The following is a 23,618-nucleotide window of genomic DNA, read 5'->3' on the forward strand; positions in this document are numbered from 1 at the left end:
ATCTACAAGGAAATCATAAGCGCGTTATTACTGAAAGAACGTTGATAGCTTGCTGATCTATTAGCAATCTCGTTTCTACAGTAGCAACAATTTAAAGTCATTCAAATACTTTGTATCGGGAAACTGTTGTTACAGGATGACTTGAGATACTTTTCTAGAATTGATACAGTCTTAATTACACGGGAGCAAATCAATGAATGAAAGTTATTTCACGTAAAGTGTAAGGAACTGTCTAAGAATTAAGGAATTTATTGATGCGATTATGGATAATATACACGATGCGCGAAGTGAATTGGAAACGTGATCCCGGTTTACTCGGTTAAATCGCCGCGGCGGAATGGAAAATCGATGCGCGACGGAATATTAAAACTTGACGACCGCTCGAAAGTGGGTTATATTCTTCGCACCGCCGCTCTACTTACCCACCCTCAGTTCCTACCAGACAGAGACGAGTCGGCGAGGGTCGGTGGACGTTAAACGCTTTTAAAATTTAACTTTCCCGACGAGTTACTCTCGGGCTCGCGCGCGGAAATCTCCGCGAAAATTTACTTTCTTTCCGTTTCCGCCCGACAACGCAACAGATTGCTCGGAGAAATTGGCCCGCGCCCTACGCTACCGTCCCATCCCATTTCAGCTTATTCCAGGCGCTTAAGCCTCGTCACAGTCTTCGTAACACGCCACCAACCCGTACGAAACGACTTTCCAAATCGCTTGCTAACGGTAACCTTAAATAATGAACGTTTGCCTGGATCTGCGTTTCGTTAAATAAAGAGGTGTTCACATTTTTAAGTTTCTTCGCTTCGATGTGCATTGTTATACTATTTTAATACTTCATTCATTATTATATCAATTATTAAATTTTGCTAATAGTGAACGCTTAATACTTCATTTTCATTCAATAATTACTATATGTATACTATATTGTACTCTGTCATTAAATGGTCCAGTTTGATTGAAGAGTAAAAACGAATTTTTCGATTCATTACGTTTTAATCGCGATGCGCTCTTCCGGTTGCGACAAGAACATAGCAAAATCGAAGAAAGGCCATGATGATGTTTAGACGGAGCGTAAAGAGGACGGTTTGATAAAAAGCACGGGCAGAAGGACGGGTCGAAGGACTAGAAGATCGTTGCACTGGCACCTGGTGTTGAGGTCTGAGTAATAGCTGCATAAATTCCAAACGATAAACGACGACGCGAATCCACCGATGCTGACGTAGCAGATTGCGAGCCGAATGAGAAAGAAAAGAACGGCTAATCGCTAATCGATGCAGTTAAGTGAGCCGTTACGTGGGGTCAGATTTTTCATTTCGTATCTATTGAGTTAAGAACTTTTTAGGCGAACTGCTGAAATGGTAACGTGTTCTCTGACTTTTATATAAAATAAATGTTTTAGAAAATGTAATCTGAAATTATACTTATTGGAGCGACATAAATTTTATGTTCTGAATATCTTGAAATGTTTCTATATATTTTTGCATATAAATTCTGTCTAGTGATAAGTCTGTTCCAGGCTCAATTTATTTGACAAGTAAAGAGACTGGGTAATACACGTTCTAATTCTATAATTCATTCTAACAATACAGTAGATAAATAAATGATCATCTCAAAAAACATATCAAAGGGAGATTTAGTACTAAAGATTATTTGTGCTATACGAATGTTGCGTCCATCCTAGATAAAAAACGACTATAGACGCTTTTAATTACTGTTACACTTCTACGAAGATGTTTTTGATCGATGTGATCCAATCTTGAATTAAAGGGCATTCATTAAAAATGTATGAAAGGAAGGATCGGAGCCTAGCAAGAAAAACGGTCTAGAGATCCTAGATCTCGACTACCGCCGCGAGATTTATCCGTAAGTAATCACAGGGTTGGCCCCGAAGGTTTAACGATTGTTATTGGTGCATTTTAATGCGGGCCACGGCAAAGGGGGGTGTTATTATTATTGCGGTTTTGCGGTTGTCCGAGAAAATTAGCGGTTCTCCCGGGTGGGAACGGTTCGCGAAAAGGGGCGGACGAAACGTAAAACGGGGTCTCGTCCCGTCCGGCGTGGCGCACAGATCCATCTGTCACAGCGAGGCCGTTCACAATTCGTCAGAGCCCCGCGGAGGTCCGCGGGATTGAAAAGTTCATCCCGGGCGAAATTTACATCGCCCGTGTTCCTGATTTTCAGACCTCTCCTTGTTTCTCGTTGCGGATTCAAATGCGAAGCATATTTCTTATCCACTGCAAACATTTGTACTCAATAAATTGAAATTTACATAGCAGAAAGTAATCCAGTTTCACGTCGGGAGTAATAAAACTTCTGAAATAAATTATTTATATCGTAAGAAACAATAATTTGATATATTTTATAAATAAAAATATGATTCATTAAATTACAAGCTCAATATGATAAATATTACGTTAATCAAAATAAACAATCTAGTTAAAATTAAATATACATTTTGCATTGAAGATATAAAGAATGCAAAACGAAAACAATGATCAGGAATATTACAATTAATATAATTTTATTCAATAGCACTTCATTCAATAATGATTTATCATTACGTACGCACGAACAACACGATTGTCACCGAACATGTTAATCAGATAGCCTTTGACCCTCGGAATCTGATGATAATTTTATGATAATTTAGAGGCGCATCGCGCAGGTGGTCAGAGTGTCCTTAAATGGACTCGAGCGGAACAAGGGCTTACAAAGCAAGGCAGCCAGCAGGTGTGGGAATTAAATGTGACTGGAACGCGATGTAAATTAAGGGGTGATCTAATAATGCTTGTGTAATGATATGAACTCGTTTTTATCGCAACATGTGTTCCATTGCAATCAGCGAATCCGTTATAAAACCTGTACAACGTTTTCGTTATTCTCTTTGTCCAGGTTATGCATTATGTATGTAAATCATTGTTGGAACAATGTTACATCCTATCGATTTACCAAAATCTTTTCAATAGCGTGAATTGAAAAATATTAAAAATAATCCAATTTTTTGGCACTCAACGTGCTTTAAATATTAAACGTCCAATTTTATATGCATTCATGGATAGTTTCAGTTAAGAGAAATTCAATTTGCTTCATGAAATAAGATGGACAAATACATATATTGAATTTATGCTGGTTCATTTTGTATGTAACTGGAACGGTCGCATCCATAACGGAAGATCGTAAAAGCTTTTCGATTCCAATCGAGAAAGCTCGGGCCTCATCAAGTGACCAATCGAGGGAACGTAACGGGCGGTTAATTACAGGTGACCCGGTCTCATCGATATAATGGCCGGTTTCGAAAACGGCGTATAACGACGCTCGGACCCGGTCGACGTTGATTTATGCCCGGGAAATGGGCATAAATGGCCGTGTGCCCGCGAGGCTAGACCGTCTCCGAATCAGAAAACGGCCAGCAGCGTAGGTAACCATTAAGAGACCGGCTGGTAGCCGGAAACCGGAGGACGGAGCGCCTCGTGCCGCGCGGCCAGACATCATAAACTGTTTATAAATCACCAGCGTGTACCTGTCATAGGGTCCACAACGTCCGCCGTGGTTTTCAAAACTCCGGTTTGTACGTATCTGGCCGCGAAGATCGTATCGTTTACGCGGATCCCAGCCGCCGTCTAATCCTAATCGGCCATTTATACATATAGGCTACTGTATCTATTCTCTTTTGTCGTATTAGTCCAGATGGTATACTTCGCATATTCATACGATTACGCATAAAAGTGCGAATTAGGACTTCAATTCGTTTGTTAATTTATCAATATGAAATGCAAGGCCAGTTGAAACATCGTTTGATTTATGTTAATAATGAAATAGGTCCTCTGATAAATTGCATGAGTACGTGATTGTAATTGCAATTCATTATTTGATTCCTTAAGAGAAATACTTTAAATACTGTTCCATTCATACACGAGTACTGAATAATAATAGGAACAAACGAAAAGGAATTTAATGAAATTGATTCTCCCGCATTTCGTTTAGATTAATATCGTTTTTACAAAGTAAAAACGGATCAAATTTTCTCGTATACGGTGGATCATTTGGACGGAGGAATTTATACAAAATGCGGATAATTAAACGGGGTTAATGCGGGAAACGGGACGCAGCGAGTCGGATCGTGGAACGAAACGCGGCGCACGTTGAGTTTCACCGTTGCTAACGTTGCAACAACGACGAATTAATTTATAGAAGTTCGAGTCATCCTGCCTGCATATGCGATTTAGATTAACGCGCGGCGGCGAAACGGTGGCCATGCGCGTCGTAAATTTTCGTTCTTCTCGTCGCGTTATGTATTATGCATTTTCTGTCCACCCGGGCATCGTCATGCCGCCGCCGCTGCCGTATTTAGAGCTCTTGACAATTATCTTTCCGCTGGGTAAGAAGCCATGTAATATTCATGCTAGTGGATTGTAAAGTGGACAAGGCGGCCGGCACACACAATACCCGTAGATTCCGAGATTGCGCGCTCACCGTGACACTAATACCGGAAAGGAAACGGGAGAAAATCGGTCTTAATTGGGACACACCGCGAACGACCAGACCGTGCTTTATTTAATCTCCTTCGCCGAGCACCTGACTCTGCTCGACCTTCGACCCGCTGTTACCTTTACTGCTACAATTTCAGTTATCGTTCACCAAATATCAAAATTACAAACAATACGAAAGAAAAGAATGAATCAGTGAAATATCGTTTAATCTTGAATTAAATGAGTGTATAAATCTCTTTTTTCCGAGAGAAGTGTAATGGTACGAGAGCATAAAGAGACAGTGACAAGAGCAGAATGAAATAAGGAACACGTAGGTTCGTGAATATATTCGATATCCCATGCTTGTAACGCAACGAAAGCCTGGTTCAACGCGACTTCATCTACGCGTTAATTACGAGCCGATCATAAGGTACTCGCGTAGCTCGGCCGAGAAAATTCCTACGCGTCGCGAGCGTAAATCCAGGAACTAATTTCGCTCGGTGGTAAGACGCGCGAAACGTTTCGCCTGACATGCCGAGGGGAATAGCTAGTGTCGTGAGATGCCAGCCAGAGGTCGAGCATACTTTCACGCCTATCAGAATCTAGCTAGGCTCTCGTTTCGCAACTCAGAAATTTCGTAAACGGATAGCCACGTCGCTTGTCACGTGGCCCGATAAATTCGTGGCGTCGCGACGCTGCGGGGCGTCTACGTCCGCGCGAATTACTCGCCGCATCGAGATTGAAATCGAGATCGGTAAATGTTAACTCAGAGCAACGTGCGATTCCGTTTCAGAGCGTTTGCGAAATACAATCGTTCGTTTAATTTGTACACCTCGGGGAACTATCATGAATTTGTGTTATACAAAGAATGAAAAGTCTTATCACATTTGTGAAGAGATTACGAACTTACTAATATCGCGGTAAGAACACTAACTCAGAATTACGACGAACTTACTCATAAATTAATCCACGTAACCGCAACATTCCTCGCCCTCGATTCTATCCGCCATCCCCTCGGCGTTTATTTTCCTCTATCGAGCGAAGAGCATTAATATTTGTCAATTACTTCGGGGAACCCTCGGGTGGCTGGCTCACGATTCATCGCGAGGAAGAATACACGCGAGAATCCGTTTCCAGCGTGACACAGAAAGCAATTATAATTCCCCGCCCGTATCGTCCGCGTTATAATTGGGTCTCCGATAATGGAGGACCAAAGAAGATTAAGAATAGGCTGCTTCCCTAGACAAAGAGCCTATAAACTATCGGGTGGAGCGGGAGGAGGAAAAAGTCGGTAAGAGGCGAAAAAAGGAGGCAGGATACGCGTCGGGGCGGGGGGGAAAAAGGGAGGAAACGAGAGAAGGAGAGACCCGTAGCCATAGTCTCGATGACTTATGTGGCTCTGACGCTATCAGCGAAGCGTCTCTAGAGTCCGGTCCGAGGCGCTCCTCGTAAATCATCGCGATCCACCCACGCCCCGGTGCCGCGGCGGTACCGTCCCGCTCGAGCTTCGGCTTCAGGAGATGCGATATGACAATTAACGAGGTCAAAAGGGAGCCCTGAGCTCGCGAGCACCCACCCGAGTCTTCGCTCGTTATCAATTCCTTTCCACGGTTTTCCTCGTCGGAATTTATTACCCATAGAAAACTTACGATTCGTTATTTTACGTTACACCGGATATTTGTAAGATTCGTCCGTAGACAATTCTATGATTAAATAGCTTCGTAATTTGACAGCAGATCGTGTTCAACTTCTGCGTGAAGTAAAAATCAAGTCGGATGTAGAAGACGCTAAGTATTTGTACCATTTTATAAAAGAATTGTTAAGTCAGTTGACAGTACAAGCTTCGGTTCGGTGAATACACAATTTTGTCTGTCGCTGTACTTGCGTGGCAGAAAAGTGAAACGCAGTGGAGCAGCGAGATTCTAAGAACAACGCTTTGAAACGTATCTCGGTCCCAGAAAAGGGGACATCGTAATGCGGAGATACTAAACAGAGACAAACACCCGGCGGAGGACGTAGGTACGCAGGACGTGGAATAGAAAAGGACAAGAGGCCCTTTGATTGTCATCCGGTGGCAGGGTGCACCCGTCGAGATACAAATGACAAAGATACGGCCGTGGAAGGGCTACCGCGTTCACGGTTATCAAACGGGGCGATCGTCGGGCTACCAGGAGCTCCTCTTTTCGGCCGCAGTCGGCAAGTCGGACTAACTCCCACGCGAAAAAGCGCGGAGGCGGCGTAACATTTTTATTAGGGCAATTCACGGACCGCTCGTTGACGTCGCGAGGATTCCTTGAAAATTTTGACGTTATCCACCACTACCTGGTTCGCTTCGTTGTCGTTGGCAGTTACATTCTCTTTTTAGAAATCTCGCGGTCATCCGTTTCTTTGGTCCACGCATTTTATCTGGCTCATTATAATATTTACCGAAAAACTTTCTTTTGAGATTTTAATCGTATTTATGATACTAGAAAACATAATTAGCAATATGGAAAATATACAAATAATTTCAGCTACATAAAGCACAAAGTTTTATTCGAATTTGTTAAAAAATATGCTTCTGCCATTTTAATTCGTCTCCACATGGACGTGCACATCAGGATCAAATTCTTTCAGACAAATCTCTAATTCAATTTTTATTTTTTATTTGTGAATCAATAACAACAATAATTACAAAAATAAAGGTAGACTATATTAGTCTTCAACCTCAATAGTTAATTTAAATATTAATTAAATAGTACTTTATATTTATAATTTCGTGTTTGTAATACAGGTAAAAAAACCCAAGAAAAACTTCTATGATATCCGTACTATATTCACGTTTACTTAAACTCTTTATAATAATATTAGGTAATATATCGTAATTCAATGTTAATATGTGTAGTTTATAAGCAACAAAGAGACTGCTTACGGTCTAAACTAAAAAGCGAATATAAACAGTGGATAACAAAGCTTGTTGACTATTGTCAAGTAGAGGAACGATTCGCGAAGTCGCATGATTTTCGAAGGCAACCGTGATTTGCTTAGGAGCACGCGTAAGTGCAACTCGTGGCTCTGGGAAGCGTCCTGGCTGTTGCGTACACACCGAGAGATGTCCTCAGGATAAACAGGCAGGCTTTGTTCTACGCTTATGAATAAAACATTCGATAGTGCATCTCTCGGAGCCATACCGTACGCCGTACGAGTACTCGCACACGACGTTGCGATCCATTACTCTACCCGAGACCTTCTAGCCCTTTTCCATCATCTCGTGTGACATTCCTTTGTCTTCTCACTTGGATCTCCTCCTGTCTCTCTCATAATACCATATTTCTTCACAAAAGGGTAGTATATCCACGTTCAACTTAATGAACAGTGAACAACGTAATGAACAATGTAAATTAAATTGTTTACGTGCATTTTCCTTATTGATTATCAGATTTGTCAAATGCATCAAAACAGAAAACCATGCAGTTTGTCTTTAATGAAAAGAAGTTACGACAAGAATTTGCAAAGAGGCTCTTCCTCCGAGCAGAAGTTACGCAAGAAGCTTTCACGTTGCGCTTCTCCTGCAGGAGTAGAGAGAATCCCAAGAAAAAAAGACGAGGGGGAACGGGAAGCGACGTAAGAAAGCGGATGGTCGTGTAGATTCTCGGGCAACGTCGAACGCTTGGGAGAGACGAGGAGGAGTAGAGTCGAGCGTGTCTCAATGTCTCCCAGAAGGCGCGGCCCCGGCAATTTGTGTCTTCATTCGCACAAAGCCGGAACGCTGTGCCGCGGAAAATGCCCGGCATAAAAGAGAAGTTAAAACTATGCCGTCGTTCTTATTACCGCCCGGAGCCACCCTGACCTAGCCACCCTTACTCGCTTCTCCTCCCGCGAACCTTCGACGCTTCCCTTTCAGGTTTTACCTTCTCGCTCCAGCTAATGGCGCAAATATTTTCTTTCCGCTTACTTCAGGCTTGATTAAATAATTTATAAGCCGGTATGGAATGCCGCGGGGGCGTTTCTTTCGCTCGAATCCCCTTAGGAATTTTTTGATCAGTGACACCGTTGCCAAATATTATGAATCTGAATTCTCGTTATTTTCAAATAAAAAGAAAATACTTTTTAATTGTGTTATTATTTCCATTTCATGATATGTTTTTGTCATTATTTTTCTTTTTATATGTTGGAGATTTAACAAAAAATAATTCGGAACGCAAAACTTGAACATCGAACGGATACGCAATAGAGGCAGAAATCTTAATCAATGTTCGATGCACGAAACTCGAGCAAACCGACGCGTTGTAATACGGGAAAACTCGCGTGCATCGGTTTAATGGTTGCCGCAACAGCGGTGAATCGAGTATGTATTCGAGATCCGAGCGCAGGGAGTGGATTACACGCAGAAAATTATTCTAGCGTGCGGCACGCGTTTCAAACAATGCTTCTGGTTCCTGGTGAACACGGGCCAGCGATAAGCGATAGCTACCATGCCCGAAAATCGTAGATACAATAACCTAAATAATCGTTAGGTAAACAATAGCCTACCAGCGTTGCTCGTTCCACCGTTGTACGCGGTACACGATTCGTTAACCAGTTAGTCCACGAAAATCATTTTCCAAAGCTCCAATTGTGAGCCCTCCTGAAGCCCTAAACAGACTGATATAATTTGATGGCGTCAAACATGTATGATCAGCATGGTAAAGTATCAAATCAACCTTCGTTCGAAATTTCGAATTTTACGAAATATCAGTTAGCACTAACTTAAAACATTATTCGATTAGAATTACAGCTGAACAAATTATAGTTTTATTGCTTGGTAAAGGACAGACAATTTGTTAGGCTCTTTTATGATGACAAATGCAAAATATAATTTTATGAGAAAGCCTTACTAAATTTCATATTTACCATAAAAAGAAACAATGGTATTTTTCTTTTTATTACATGTAAAATTTTTACATTACAAGTAAAATATAATTTGATTTAGATTGATTGAGTACAGGCGAAGAAATCGTGAATGCTAAATTCTTAAAAACAGAATCAACTTTAACGAAGAAAGATTATATAATAAAGAGAGATTCGTTTCGTTGAAAGAGAAGCATCAAAAGATGGGTTAGACGCGACCGCAGTAACCCCGGCGGTTCCCCGCTTGTCATTTGCGCTCGCAATTCCAAAATTCCAGGTTAAACGAAAAGTTTCCTCAACCCACGCCAGAGTCACCCTGCCGCTTTCCAAGGAACACAGATGAAAGCGTAAAACCGCGTGACATACTTTAATCAAAGTGCGACCCCTTAATTTTTTCTTGCCCGAGATATTCGACGAACTCGGCTGGCATCAACGTTAAGAATGTTCCCTTCTCGGTTTCCGTGGTTGCTTTGAGTCCTTATTTCAGTATTTATGTTTTATGTAATCCTTCAGAAGTTCCTTTTGTATGTTTATATCCATATTTATGTATTTATTCTTATTCATTATTTAATTTAATTTGACTTTAACTGTTTCCAATTGTTTCTTTCGTGTACGTATTTCACTTTTTAAATTGTCTTATAATCAGACCACCGAATTTGGAATCTGTATCAAGCAGTTTAGAAAATCATGATCGAAATTGACATTACGATGCTACGAGAAGAAAATAAATTGTAAGTATTAACAATAGAAGAATCTGCAAGCACAATTAATATCGATCATCATCAAATTATTAGATCAAATTTTTATCTCCGTACGAGATGATTGTTTTGTCTTCGGACATTGTTCCCACGCTTTTATCGCGATAAAAATGACAGAAAGAGTAAATTTATTCACGCGTTATGCAGACGTAAGGTTTGTTCGCATCGGTGCATAGGAAAAACGTGGACGGTCATTAAATCAAACAGGTGACATCACGAGACACGTGGGAATCCTTTCTATAACCGGTCGAGTCGCCTCGCGACAAAGGCTCTCCAACGCAACAGGCAAATAATTACAGTTTCCTCGTTATTTTCCGGCCGCGTGTATGCGGAGCAGAAAACCCGGTGAAACCTCGTCTTACGCAATGAAAACGAGCGGAGTCATTGTTCGTGACTCGGTAACGAGACGCGCGTGACGCGCCGTTAAACCGTAGGAGTATCGGGCACAATTTCGTGCGAATTTCAGGGCGACGGAAAATTGTTGAGGAAAGTGAATGTCTCGCAGGATGTGCTTCGGCCCCGTGTTCGTGTGGTAACGACGTCATTAATCATCGTTAACCCTATGAGGTATTACAGAGTGTAGGTTTTGTTACAGGTTTTCTAATTTCCCACTACAATTACATATAATATATATTTTTCTATAATGCATGCTGCGCAACATATTCGTGACTGAAATTATTACATAATATAAATTATTAAATTTCTACATTTACTTTAAGTTAACCGAACGCTTATTATAAAAATTTTAACAACTATGAACTATACCAAAGGCTGAGTTTTATTTACTATGCTTGAGAGAAATCAATGGTGATAGACGATGGATATAAGGAAGTTTAATGGATGAACTGACGGAGGAGGACACGTGACAGGGAAAACGAAGGGCAATCACAGCAATGAAAACACACGTGGCACCTCGCGCGATCATTCTTTGTCAGCGCGACGTGTCGCAGTCACACTGTGAACCGTGTTTGATCGATGCGATTCGGCCCTTAGCTCGGAACGAGCGAACGCAAGATAATGAAAACAATCAGTTACCGCTACGCGAAGGTGCGTGCTCGCTTGGACACCTTTCCAGATTATACCAACCCTATGAGAAGCTACAAGTTCTATTTTCTTCGAAACAAATTTCAATTTTCTCAATGTCTTTAATATAAATCTTGTTAATATGCCTCACATTATTTCGTCTCTAATTTAATTCATACAGAAGCAGGTTTCATAAATACCGTCACCTTATTGTTGCATTTCGACGTACCAACAACGAACTCGTTATTGACTTTAAATTCATTATTTTATTATAAATTTTTTCTAAAGCACTTGCAGGCCAATGTTTATACGACACTTTTTCCTTATTTTTACTCACAGAATGTTGGTGAAGTTTGATCGCTTAATTCGGGGACACCCTATATATGTACATGCGTACATCAATATCATATTTCAGTTGAATATTTCTTCAGCAATCGGTTTCTGAAAATTCACGTAGTTTCATAATTAGTAGTTTTTCATTTCTAATGTTTAATATAAATCTTGCTAGTAAATTACTTCATCTTCAATTTGATTCATAATGAGAGATGAGTTTTATGATTTTTAGTAGGGAAATTTAAACTTGAGGAACAAAAAGACGTTTCATTACTAATATTTCCGTCCAAGATTCTTACAACCGGAATTTTAAAACCCACTTCGTTTCATAATTACGTGGTAGCTGCTCATTCTTTGACTTACTGAACATCGCCGAAGTCCATTTAACTCGTACTTCGAAATCGATGAAGTACTAAAGTAGCCGGGCCGCGCGCAACCGGTAGGTGAAAGGGTTGAATGGTTGGTAGAATATAGAGACGCGGTTTGCGTGCTGTTTGCAGTTCACGTTGCATTTCCGGCACGGGCAGAGGCGCTCTTAGCTTTATATAATTGCGAGCTTTCATATTTGATGTTGCCGAGGCTCTGTTCGTGGAACAACCGTGCGAGTCGCTTCGCCTTATGCCGCGGTCCGTTTCTAGCATTTTCGAGCAGACTGCGCGACGACCTGCAAACACTGGTTTGTTTGAAACCGGGATTTACCGTCCGTTATTCTCCAGATTTGCGGGAATCATGCGCCCTCCCATACTTCGCCCACTCATCCGTGGCTACCAACGCGGGATTTTTGAGCTTTTGGCCAACTAAGATCTATTTTATTCCTCATCGTTTCGTGTGTTGCGATTTTCGCGAAATTCGTTTTTGGAAATTAATTGAATTGAAGGAGATTCATGTTTTTATATACGTATCTAATTTTGAAGATTAATCCAAGCCTTTCTTATATGAGTTTTTATAAACTTAATTTAATAAACTACCCTGCATCTCCTTTATCATATCAATTAACAAGCATATTTGATCAGAGGCACTCCAAAGGCATCTTGCGTTCAATATTGACGCAATCTCAGTCACATAAACGCAACTTATTATCTGATATAATAATATTTAATAAATAAAAAGAGTAGAATTATAATTATCACATTCGAAATTGTATTTACTTCATAAAAAAGAGGACAATACTCTGGCGTGAAATACATTCTATAAACGAATTCTCATAAAATGATCTCGCAATAATCCTAAACAATTTGTCCACGGGAAACGGCCGAGGAGATCCCGGGATGCTATTTATGCCGGTCGTGGAATTTCGCAGTAATAGAATTGCAATATGGCCGCCGTGCGAGGGATATTGGAATACATTCGCGGGCGCACAATCACCGGACTAGCCAAGTGACTGAATTTGAATATAACAAGAGGCCCCGCACTCATACACACCGGGCCGCGAGCATAAACCACCACGGATACATATCTACGCTCCGGACACGAGCGTTCGCCCCTCGAAATGCGTCGCGGGAGACACGCTCGCGTTTGTCTCCGATTCTTTCCCGCTCGATCGACGCTTGCGTTCCACCGTGAACAGAAGCATCGAAAGTGCAACGTCTCATGCTATTAAAAATAAGTTAAATAAAAAGACCTTTCGTGTTTCTCTACAGAAGTAGAAAGATTTTTTATTCGAAAATAACGTTTATTACGTTTGCAATTTATTTCCTTTGAGTTAAGATCATTTGGATATGATTGTAAATTTGGTTATTCCAATTCTTCGTTTATTAAATATTCAATTAATCACTGAGGTTAAATGAAGAAAATAATTTATTACAAGAAGCTATCTTTTGAACGTGAAAATTGTTTTATCATCTCGTACCATTCAATCCTAGTGTACTCGTATGGAAGCAGGTTAAACTAACGAGGCATTAGATCTGTAATGTGTATGCCGCGAGAGAGAATATGTACCACTGATTCCCGTTTTAGTTAATAAGCATAACGCGAGCGTATTCGGTCTGATCAATAATATCCCTGCTGGTCAGGTGAGAGAGGAGCAGAAAAGGGTGGGTAGAGTATAATAAAGGCTCATCGGTCATCCGTGGAATCAGGTTCGCTGCGATAGCTTGTTATTCTTCTTCGAAGAACAATGCAAATTGGCACAGCAATTCGGATCAGAGTTCCTCGGTCTCGCTTCATCGAGCCCATTATTAATATAGCTAACATTTACCGACCGGCTCAAAAGATCTTCGATGCCAGAAGTTTCTTACTTATTTTTCTAGACAAGCTACAGTGGTTACAAAAAGTATCCGGCCGATATCTTTAATATTTTATCAAATTACAGATTTTACTTATTTTAACGGTTGTATTAATCTACGTAATTAAAAACTGCACATCAGCTTATTTCAGATTTTTTATTCAAATACGTCAACATATTCTTAGAAAAATGAAAAATAATAAATAATTAACATAGTTTATTGAGTTGACTTATTTCCTTTGTTTGAAAAATAAATGTTTCACGTAATTTTAATAGCTCGTTAATTTGTACAATTCATTGCTTCAAAAAAAGTTCAATTATTTATGTAATTTAATTATTTAAAATTAGTGTAACACTAGAGTTAGTCAGTATATGTGTACTCAACTGTTGAACGAGTATGGGCAATACTTTTCGCAGCCAGTGTGTATAGATCTTCTTTTGGTCTGAAGAAACCCGTAGCCCGCGGGCGCGGTATGACATTTAATTAAGAAACTCGGCCGAGCCACTCCGAGTCATATTTGAGCTAATTAAAAATGTATCCGTCGCGGTTCTTTGAGACAAGCCATTTTCATTGCCTCCACAAAGGCGCCTCCCGGGGCTAATCTCTCCCGATCCCGTCCCCCTCCCGGCTCTTTCCTCGTCCTCCCACACTACTTCTCTGACTATCTTTGTATCCTCTCTTCGGGCACGAAATTGCCTTGAGGTGACCGACAATTGGTCGGAGACAAGTACCTGACGTCCGAAATAAATAAGAATAAAGGATGAAAAAATAAATGCTATAAAATAGTCAGTCACCGATAAAGTACATAGTTCCTTACAATAAATAACACGGAAAAGCAAAAGATTAATTATTTCTATACAATGTATGATGAAAAACAGAAGGGGAGTCGAGGACGAGGGGTGGAAATTCTTTTAATCGTTTGATAATCTCGTTTAAAGCTGTCATCCCTCGTTCCGGTTTTCAGTGTTGCCTTCTGCGGCGACGTCGGTGCAGCCTTTGCCTTGTTTGGACGGATTATGAACAGTCTGCGAAAGAAAGGGAGCAGGGAGACCACCCTTTGCCAGCGTACGCGGCAGCCAGATTCCAGATTCCACCTCCTGCAAAATTAAACGACCCCCATGCTAGCGTCGGACGCTTTACCTTACTCTGCCGCGCACCTGCACGCTGCTCGATTTCATTCGAGCCTCCGTCCTCGTTGCAAATTGAAGTCAAACCAAAAATTCATGTGACGCATTCATACTGTTGTGTCTTTATTCTATAAACATTGACTCAACTCCGCACATAACTTGAATGCTTCGTAAATCATTTTTTAATGATATTTTACAAGCGTTGAAACTGGTATCTATATGTGTATTATTAAGCAGCACATTTCAAGCTTCTTATTTAGCACTAGAGATCACGGGCATAAAACTAGGAAACTTCCCACAAGTAAAAGACAAGGAATCTCAGAAGGAAGAAACTCTGCGTAAGAAACTTGAAACGATTCGAGCCTGAACTATCAATCAGCGTTTCCTCCGGTCTCTGGCCGCGCGCAGATTTAATTAATCGCTTAATTATTCCCGGCGTAGTAAATTATTCCCTGCGACGAGACAGCGGACACGGGACGGGACCAGTGGCGTGCACACACGCACGCACCTCGTATGGACGGGAATATTCAGGGCAGGGACAGAGCCGCGCGTGTCGCGACGCTCGATGGTAGATACGGGAAAGATGAGCGCGCCGCTTCCGTGGAACCGAGGACGCTCTTAAAAATGTACGTACGCCGTGCGGCGCGGCGTCGCATTGCGTTGCGGTGCGTATGCACCTCTAATCTGCATAACAGCGGCGGACGCAGCCTCGACATGAATATTTACCGGTCATTTATAAGTGGCTGCCACGTCGTTTATCGCGATTCGTCGCCGTGTCCCCCGGGTCTCCCAGTCCGTTGATCGTAGCCGAGGCCGAGCCGGTGATCGCCTCGAGGATCTCGCGTCCCGGACTTTGTACCGGAAGCGCGCCAGGAAACCCGCTCGCGTAACTCACCGTCGTCGACGATTGCCGCCGCGGCGCACTTCTTGCGCATATCTTCGGCCGAGTTTACGGTGCGCGGGGCCGCGGTTTATGGTCCCCAACAATCGTTACTTTCGAACCTTCTTCAAGACTCTCCGCTTTTTACCTTCTGTTTCGTTTCTTACACTTGTCCAGCCGCTCTATTTAAAACTTTTTGAACAACGAACGGTACTTATTTTCTCGAGTATTCGAATTTATCAGCAAAGAGGAGCTTGAGTAAGACAAGTTTGATAAACAGGCTGTTAAATAATTCCAGATTAAATGGGTTGGGTAATAGAAATGTGAGCATGTGCGTTGAATGATGAAGTACGGATTACGTGTTTATCAATTATTAATTTTACACCCATTTGAGTGATTATTGGGTCTGGTATCGCACAAGATAATAATAGCCATTAAATAATTCGTATGCCGCAGACAAACCTTTGTATCGAAAACACTACGGAACTTTGAATTTCTGCTATCCAGGTATAGATCAGTGCCAAACTATCCAGCCGAATCGAATCCGATAAATGAAAATAGTTGTGGAACGTCGTAAACCGGGCTCGGAGAACTCTTTCGATCCGCGAACGCACAGCGACGCGTTAATTCGATTCCACGTTGCGTAGAATGCTCGCGGGAAACAAGCGGGTGCGGGCGCAGCGAAAGATCGGCGAAACAGAAGGACCATGGGTGGGAGAGTTGTTTCGTTTGGTTTCATCGCGGAAAACGCAACGCTGGCAACGCTTTTCCAGGGATAACAATTATCCACAAGAGACTTCATTACCCATTCGCCGCGAGGCGAGGCGGCCTCTATTCTTTATTTATGGACAAGCTCATTATTTCTGTGCAACTAAGCATATGAAAAATTCCCTCACCCCCTGTTTTCCTCCTACTGCTACGCTTCGATACTCGTTCCTCCCTTCGTTACATCCTCTCTCTCTCTCTCTCTTTCACTGATTTTTCTGCCACCGTGGAACCACCGAGTCGCGGTTTTTATTAAATTAACCATCTCCAGCTCGACGGAAATTCCTGATTTTTGTCAAAACGCGAAACTCTTGTCAGTGGAAATTTACGTTCCTGTGTACTTACTACTTACTGTGAATGCGAAATCATGAGAACTAATTGTAAGTGTATCCAATTTTCGTGGATGTAAATTATATTGTTGCTTTTGATAAAAAGGCTAATAATCATTATTGTAACAAGCACAGTGGTATCTAGTCTCTTGAGAAGAACGAGCATAGGAAACGGAGAAAAGAGAGCCAATCGTTGGCATCTGGCTAGCTGTCTCTACTCTCGGATGTGCTTACTCTGCGCTTAACCGCTCCGTCTAGCTCCGAGGTATTTGATATTGACTTGCCAGCGCGAGCCTCGACTTTGAACTCCCGGACCACTGAGAGAGAGAGAGAGAGAGAGAGAGAGAGAAATAGAGAGACGGAGAGAAAGAGGAAGAGGACGGGGAGGGGGTGAGGTGGTAGAGTGATCCACTCTCCCTCCAGCCTTGGAGCGTTTAATTAAAAAGCTCTCTCTCCGTCCCTGCGAAGGATGCCCGGGTCCTGCAGACTCGTAGTCGCGATTCGCGATATGTGCGCCCGATAGTCGACGCATCGGTGATACCGGAAGCGCTGAGCTAAGTACACACACTTCAAACCGAATGAAATAAGCAGGAGTTCGGTCACGGACCAGGAACGGGTCTCCAAATCAAAAGGAGGACTCGATGTGAGGTGTAGAGATAAAATTGAATCTAATTTCCTTTGCGACAAATACATTTAATTTGAATTTTAATTTCCAGTCGACTTGACTTCGCGGACTCTACGCGTGTTAATAGGAACTAATATTATGTATCAAGTTTAATAAATTATTAATACGGACTGAAATGTGTTTCAGTAAATCAAACTCACATTATTCCTTTCACTCGGTTCTAATAGTCGCAGTGCAGTATCATTGGATTTGGATCTCCTTCAACGCGCTTCCACATATACTGTAATCTAGGTTCCACAATCTTTGTTCTCGCTGGATCGATCATTGCATTATCACGGGCTTCCGCAAAAGAGGAGAAACTCGGCAATCGATCTCCGGTCGATGCCGAACTCGCTGATAATTAGCGTGGTAGGAATGACACGCGCTTGCGCTATTTCCTAATTTCCTTCCAGAACCTTCGGTACATATACTCTCTCAATCTCCTATGTAACGTACCTTTGTACGGTTACATACTCGAGCACGGGCCAAAACAAAGGAAGCCTTTACTTTTCGGATGAAATTAACTCGAAACTCGTCGAACGCGGAATTGGCTTGATTATTTTAACCTCGCCTTCAATTCAAGAAATACTTTATTTTCGTCGGAACGATTTTTTCAATTAAACTGTCGTGCAAACGGATTAAAATAGGAACGAGAATTTTCATAAGATTGTCCGTATGGATTATAGTTTTTATGATGATTAATTAGATTTGTGTTCAAAGTAAACCGTCTGTCAATTTGATGTTTATTATTTGAGACTTGCAATGTGCAACAAGCTTTTGATATTTTTATATTTTCATACTGCATTCATTTTTGTATGAATCGTGAGACAGATAGTTTAGCAATAATTTTCTATACAATTTGTAACAATTTTTATGTTTCCAAATATGTATTCTTCTTATTTCTTTCTTCTTTGAATATTTTGCTTCTTTCACAGTCTCTCATAATTACAAAACCGTAAAACGTGAAATTGTAAAATTAGGCAAATTGTTTTTTTGATTCTTTGATATGTTTTCCGATCTGGAGTCGAGGATAATCGCGAGAATTATCATCGACGCGGAAATAGCTTGATCAGCAGCCCCTTTCCCGATCGACTTAATTGCCCAACGATACATACGTGTACGGCAGTACGTGTACGGTTAACGGTACCGCGGAAATTGCTTTTACTGCCATGTACACCAACGTTCATAAGTCGTAGGACACATTGTAAAACGCATAACCGAGTAGAAAGTTCTGAGAATATGAAATGAACTAATGATAAGTAATATTTTCATGAATAATCAATAATGCCTTTTAGAACGATCTATGCATGTAATCATGAATGAAATTCCGTTTTACAATGTGTGTATATTTGCTAATCTGGTAAATGAAAAATTTTGTAGAACTTCAGATACTCCAATCAGTATAGTGCGAAAATATTGACCGATTGCTCATTTTTCATTTATTACATGAAGTACTAAATCATGACATGAAAATCGTTTATATTCTTTTACTTTAATTACGATTTAATTGAAAAAATTCATAATTTATTTTATATATTTATATGACTACATAATTTATTTAAAAATTTTCTACAGCCTTTTAATTCAGATGGTCTATAATTCTTACTAATTTAGAAAATTAATCAGTTTTTTTTATAAACATTTGAAAGTGTCCCAAGACTTATGAACAGGGATGTACGGATGACGCACGGGCGATCGAGGATGAGAGTGGCCCGTGAGAGTGCCGGCTCGTCCCTCGATGCAATCGTGATTCATGTGTGCTATACGCTCCACACAGCTGCGGGGCGTAATGTCGCCTCGGTTGCACGCGAATCGCGGCTTAACGATTTCCATCGCGCGCACCACCACTACCGTCGCCGCCGGGAAATTATTTCAGCACGCGTGAAGAAATGCCGTCCCGGAACACGGACGCCAGTTTCCAATTATCAATGAGAAGGATTAGATTATTCGCCCCCAAATGTGTAGACATTATCATATAATTTCACGCGGAGCAGAATATTTCAGATGTTTAGATTAAATTCTGTATTAATTGATTAAAAATATTTATTTTAATTAATTATCCATCAAACTGTTTAATAGTTTAGGATTAGGCCGTCCCTTAAGTTTGTGATATTTTCTTTTTTATTACTAAGGATTATATGTATAAATATGTACAGTGTGTAAGCAGTGTGGAGAATTTTATTTCAGATACAAATTCCTTTTATTATTTAAGCAAATTTTGTGTATATAAGTAGTTTTATGCATCATATGCGACGATTTCCTATAAATGTCTAATCATAATTGTACACGTAACCGTTTCTTTGAGTGCGACAAAATCGGATAGAATACTCGCGTGTGACACGTTTCCTAGCGTGTCCGCGTGACTAAATGAAACACGGTGGCGAAACGCGGGAGAAGTTCCCGCGTTCTACCGACCGAAAGAGGACGACAGACCTGGTGCAACTGATGAAATTTAGAAATGAATTATTCATTTAATCGTTCCACGGACAATTTACCTCGTGCGCGAACGCTTCGAAACGTCCGAGCGTGAACCGTTTTGCTCTGAGAAACGCGACCAGTTTCTCCATTTTGGTATCGTGAAACTGCATCCGCGACGTTTTTATTATCACAAATTAGGTTAGTCTATTAATATGTCTGTCACATTGAAGTACTTCTTTTTTTCCTTTTATTAGATTTATGTAAAAATGATGTACGTTGAAATTGTAATAAAAGTGCAAGAGGATTGTTCTAAATTAGAGAACAATTGGCCATTCCAATGAGCTTCGATACTGTGATTGCATTCATGCGCCAAATAAGAATCTGTCATAAATACATATAACAAAGAAACGGTTTGCAACAATTTTTTCTTACAGTTCAACCGGTATTGCGGGCGAAACTAAATCATTGGCAATAAGATCACGGTCTGATTAGAACGGGAACCTCGTGTGGCGGTTAACGCGTCGGTCTCGTTCCCATTTACGGAAAAAACGTTTCTCTCATCGCGTGACCCGGCTGTTCTGGTCGCCTGCGATTCCTCGTTGAACACGCACGCGTTGCGTACACGCGCGAACACGTTTCTTCTTCTTCTTCTTCTTCTAGTGTCAGTCCCACCGATTTCTCTAATCAAAGGTAATTGAAACACGTTTTGAGTTTCAGTGTATGATTTACCTTCTTAAATTTCTTTCACCACGTTGATGGATTATCGATCAACTTTTTTAAACCTTTGAATCTACTATGTTTTTGTATTTCTTATTGTACACCTGACTCATTGAACTCTGGCCCGTTTATTGTTAGTAGCATGCGACCAGCAAAGTTGCTGATGCGTATGTTAAGCTAGAATTCAATGAGTTAGGCGTACATCACCACTCGGCAATCTTTGTGAGTATACATCCGGAATCGGAGGCTACCGATCAGGCGAACGGAAATACAGGGGAGAGAGAAAGGCGTTGGGGGGGGGGGCGGTTAGAGGAAGAAAAGTCAGGCAAGAAAATAAATCGCAATCCGCGCAGCGTGGCGGGCTCCTTGTAATTGGCTTCGTGAGAGAGAAACGTTCGCAGCCGATGATTGTCGCCAACCGGTCGATATACATCACGGGAAAGACACGGCTGCGAGCACGAGCTGCCCCCGAGAGTTAAAAGGGCCCCAAACGAGAAAAGAGTGAGAGGGACCTGAAAACGTGCACCGAGTCGGGGAGAAGATAGCGCTGACAAGCGGCCACCTGGAGCACCTCGCGTGCAACTACGTTTCTTCTTATTCCGTTGTTGATCCCTGTTTCCGAACACCGCGCCGTGTTTGCTTCCCATTTTTGTAATAAGCAGTATCGAGATTTCAATCTCCGCTCATGTCATCAATCGTGTAAATAATTCATAAGTATTTTGTATCAGGAAAATGGTAATACTGAAGTTGTGACACGATCAATTATGATATAAATTATCTTCGGTTCTTCACAAATCAAACATGCAATCAATACAGCGGCTTGTGAATATTTATATTTTTATACTTATAAAAGATTGATGAAAAACCTTGCATTGTATAAAATTTATACATATAAACTGTTGACTTAAGGTAGTTTTTAAGAAAGCCGTGTTTCGATCGATTTTATGTATATATAAGATTCAAGATCACAAAGGTAACATCTAATGAAACAATTGCTGTTTCAATGCATGGCGCGAGTACGGCATGCACGGTGAAATTTCAATCGAGGCAAGTCGTTACGCGGGGACGCGACGCGGTACGGCATGGGACACCCTTTTTTCTCCCTCGTCAAGCATCGGTGCCATGTACGTAGTGGATGTTGGCGTCGGCGAGGACACGGCGATGCGGTGTCGCCAAGACGCATTGCGCGTCCGTTCCGCGCTATCGGCAAAAAGGCCGGCTTTCCAATTGAATTTATTCGCCTAACGAGTGTAGATTCCGTCGCGCCGCTCCGGCTATGGCCGGGACAAATGGCACGCATCGCACCGCGTGTAACCCGAACGAGAGAATTCCGTTACGGAATGGAAAGCGTCGGGAATTGCCGGTGACAACGTTACGAGCAGCAACGATCCTCCGGACGACCGATTCAATTTGCGTTTGTTCTTGTTCACCTAAGGATGCGGCCAGCCTGATCGCGCCATTTGTTTCCTGCTTTTTATTAACTTAGACCTGCACTCTTGTTAGGATTGCTGACATTCGTGATCCAAGAATTGATTAATTTTATTACCTTCTCTTGTTATCGTTGCTCACGAACTCATATGTTATATATTTATTTGAAGTCAATAGATTATTTAAATTCAACGTTATTCCTATTTCTGTTTAGAGAAAAGATTCTTCTTTTACTCGTTTCTGAATTTATATGAAAGTAAATAAGCTTATCGATTCGAGATAAAACAAACCTTGTCAAGCTCTATACAAAATGCAGTGAAACGAGTTCGACGACGAAACAGGAAGTTGAAAGACGCATCGGGACCAGCGCAGCGGTTCCGCCAGAAAGAGGATAAAGGAGAAGAGAAGAGAGTGACCCGCGCGCGTGTCCGGTTTTGCCACAGAGAGAAGAGGCGCTGCATTACGTATGGCGATTGCGTCAGGGTGATATCGTCATCGGACAGGGCGAACACGACTTTAGCCTTCTCGGCCGGGGACACGAGCGTCCGAGAGCAGAGGTGCGTGTTCCGACACGGCTTGCCCATTAGGTGGGCCTCGCCGCGCCATCAGATTAGATTCCGTTTTCGTTCGCCGTCCGCCGTTCGCCCGCAACAATGCCGGTGAACCGCTGCACTGCGATTCTACCCAAGCTCTAAACAACGCGACGTTTTAGTTCAGGTTGAGGTCACGGGCTGTTACCTTAATCCATCAAACTGATCTACTGTTTCGTGTATTATTGGCAAAATAGGAATATGTGCACTTGCTTTATGTTAAAACGCACAGCGCGAGTTTAACCCAATCGAATCAACCTGTTAATTCAATAGTAAAACTTAATTGATAAGCGTTATTAAGATGATACGTATGTGCAACATAAGTTGCTTCCCTTGAAATATTGTCAATCAGATTTCTCTAACAGTTACTTCAATCGAATGTTACTGCACGTTACTTGCAAGCCATAGATACATAAATCAAAATATTCCCAAAATACACTGTATTAATTAAAAAAACAAGAATTGGTCTACTCATTTCTTATCTGAAATTAAAATACTTTCTATAGTTCTAAATTTCCTAATTAATTCTACATAAATGAATTGCATTTAAAAGGTTTCATTAACTTAACTATTGTAGCATTTTAAATTGTATTTAACAGGGCAGTTAAAAACAGGACTGTCCTCTTAAATAAACGACGTCACCGTAATTATCACGCGGCACAAAGCATGTTTATCGTTAATAGAGTACAAGAGTCGATAGGGATGCGAATATCGTCGCGCGGATATCGCCGGTGTATCGTTGGCGTTAAAAGCGTTGCTGGCTCCTCTGTTGCCTGGCCTACGACAAAAGTGGAAACGAGCCGATACCGGACGATAGCCAGTGAAGCGGAAGTCGAGGCGAAAGTCGTGCCCTCGTTCGGGGCCCGATAACAAAGCTTCGAGGAAGCATCGCGTCCCGTCCGACAAAAGCCCTTCGCCGCGATAAGATTAAGTGCGCTCTCCCGAGGCAAAGGAGCAGCTTTTAAAACCGGGCGACTTTGCGTTTGTGGCCTCGAAAATCCTCGGTTGCATAATCAGGACAATCGA

The 23,618-nt window shown here is 41.6% G+C and overlaps 1 protein-coding gene across 1 annotated transcript in view; it reads right to left on the reverse strand.

Annotated features, from left to right (window-relative positions):
- Window positions 1–23,618, reverse strand: part of LOC108630271 (spindle pole body component 110) — a 56,765-nt gene that overhangs the window by 16,937 nt on the left and 16,210 nt on the right.

Source organism: Ceratina calcarata, unplaced genomic scaffold, assembly GCF_001652005.2.
Source record: "Ceratina calcarata isolate Rehan_Ccalc_2016 unplaced genomic scaffold, ASM165200v1 scaffold72.2, whole genome shotgun sequence".
Classification (NCBI taxonomy): domain Eukaryota; kingdom Metazoa; phylum Arthropoda; class Insecta; order Hymenoptera; family Apidae; genus Ceratina; species Ceratina calcarata.